Source organism: Sphaerodactylus townsendi, linkage group LG11 (assembly GCF_021028975.2).
Source record: "Sphaerodactylus townsendi isolate TG3544 linkage group LG11, MPM_Stown_v2.3, whole genome shotgun sequence".
NCBI classification, from domain to species: Eukaryota; Metazoa; Chordata; class Lepidosauria; order Squamata; family Sphaerodactylidae; genus Sphaerodactylus; species Sphaerodactylus townsendi.
Window position 1 is genome coordinate 58,383,929 of NC_059435.1, and position 2,830 is coordinate 58,386,758.

The following is a 2,830-nucleotide window of genomic DNA, read 5'->3' on the forward strand; positions in this document are numbered from 1 at the left end:
TTTCCCTTGTAACCAAATCGGACATCTGTTTCAGTGTGGGGAAAAAGGGGACCAGATCCAAACTAGATGTTACAGTTTTTAACAAGTCAGGTTTCAGTTCCCTTTTGCTTCCCCATGTCTGTTTTGGGTCAGGGAGATGGTGTAGGGGGAAGGATGAAGCCCCTCTTCCAAACACCACAGTCCCAAGTCAGGAATTAGTTGCCTGCAACTGCAGACTGACTGAGGGAAAAGCTCATCAGGTTGAGGGACTCCAGACATGTTTAAAAAATGAAACTTCTAGTTTGGATCTAACAAATGCTTTGTAAAAAAAAGGGGGGGGTTGCAGAAAAATATGACATTGACTCATTTTTTCTTATCTCAGAAGAAGCATTCTTCCCATTCTGTTTACTATATTCAAGCCCCTTTTATATTTTTTGCATTATAATTGACCTGCTTTTCAAAGTTGTACTCCAAACTGGTTCCATTAAATCAGTTATCATTGCTGTCATGACTGAATGATGCTTTTAGATGCTCCATGTTCTCAAGTTGCCAGTCAATGAGTTCAGTCACTAAAACACACACTTATGTATTTTCTCACCATATATTGTATTTTTAAATGTATCAGACAGGATTATTGCTTGCTAGGTCTCATTGTGTACCTCAATTTAAGAGCAGCCTAATCAGATTATCAAAAATCAATCTGAAAATTGTATTAACATTTCATTGTAGAGATTTAGTTCACTTAGTGCTGTCATCATTAAACCACTTTCACCACAAAGAGCCATATTCAATCCCCAGTAAGCTCTTTTAAGATTTGCATAGTGTGTAAGGCAATTTTAAAAGATACAGCAAATTAATACACCATATCAATTCTTTACCCGCAATTACAGTTCAGTGACACTTGATGGCGCTTCATGTTGTAACATACCGTACTTGTTTGAATGATTGTGACCTGGGTAATTTCAATTGCTAGTTAGTATGATTTTTAATTTTGTTGTACAGTCATGCTATATCTTCTTTTGAGTGCAAGCTTGTCATTTTTAAAACACTGTATTTTACATGTTATAGACAGAAAGGTACACTGGGGTGTCATCGGTGGAGGGGGATACGTGGCATATTCTTAGTGTACTCAGTAATGTGTGAGGAATAGCAAATCTTTTGCAAGAAACATGTGTATACATACATTTCATCCTGCCTGAAATGCTGTGTGAAGCTGGTAAAGCAAAATCTGAAGGGGGGCAGTTTTTGTCTGGTTTTTTCCTGACAATCCACTTGTCTGATTTTCTACTATTTGGGGGCCTGAGAAACAAACTGGTGAAGGGCAGATGTTTTACAAATTTTTGATGCCGTTCCCATAGAACCCTTTACCCTGGCCAAATCTCAGATTATAAAACACTGCTCTCATAATGAAACTGCAGAATGTATATCACTTCAGAGTGCAGAAGGGATAGGAAGTGATATCAATTAATACTCCGCTAATTAATCAAACAACAACATGGCCTTCCAGTTTCCTGCAAAAATTCTAACTGAAACAAAATATGGTAGATGGGACTGACAGGTATGCCACCATGCCTTCCAATAGTTGGAGAGTACAAATAATGCCCAGTTGATGGACTTTAGAACAAGCCAGCTGGATCAGACCAGAGTCCATCTAGTCCAGCTCTCTGCTACTCGCAGTGGCCCACCAGGTGCCTTTGGGAGCTCACATGCAGGATGTGAAAGCAATGGCCTTCTGCACCTGTTGCTCCAGAGCACCTGGTCTGCTAAGGCATTTGCAATCTCATACCAAGGAGGATCAAGCCATAGATCAACTTCTCCTCCATAAATCTATCCAAGCCCCTTTTAAAGTGGCCATCACCACCTCCTGTGGCAGCATATTCCAAACACCAATCACACATTGTGTGAAGAAGTGTTTCCTTTTATTTGTTTGTTTGTTTGTTTGTTTATTGGATTTATATGCTGCCCTATCCCCACAGGGCTTTATGGCAGTTCTTCAGATACTATTAAATAATTTCCCCAAAGACTTTAAAAGAAAATTCACGTCCCTTCCACACTCTTGGATGGCATGTAAGACTAAAGTAATTAGAAAGGCTTTTGTATTAGTCAAATGAATGTTTCTAACTTTCTGGTTTTAAAGGGCAACTGTATGGCTCTATTTTAAGTTTGTTATTACTGCCTGTTTTAATGTCTGTTCTTTGATGTATTGTTTTTATTGTTGTTACCCAAATTTTTTGGACAGGCAGTTATGAATGTTTTGAATACATAAGTATGTCCGGGGAAACCTGCAGAGAAGACAAAAAAGATAGACGACACTTCAAACAACCATCTCTGCTTGTGCTGAGAATCTCAAGCACTTTGTTAGTAATAGTAGAGGAAACTGCCTTGTGATAATATTGCTGGGTTTCCCGAAATTTTAATATGAACAACATGGAGTTGAAAGGCATGTTTTCTACCTATCGTTACACAGGTTCAATTATTATTATCTCCCAAAGACTGAAATCTCTGCATGGAATCGGAATTCTATCAAAATATACCGAAAAAGTAAAAGAGAGAGATGCCCTTCTGGCTCCTTCTGCACCTGCAGAATATTGCACTTTCAATCCACTCTCAATGCACTCTGCTATTGGATTTTACTGTGCAGAATAGCAAAATCCACTTTCAAACAATTGTGAAAGTGGATTGAACGTGCGTTATTCTGCATGTGCGGAAGGGGCCAGAGAGAGAGAGAGAGAGAGATAGGACAGGTGCTTTCTGCCTCAGTGGAGAAAAGAAACAGTTGCCATGGTGAGGAGGGTCAGAGGATTCTCAGAAACAGGAAGCAGTAGATTGTGAACTACGTTTCCCAGAATGC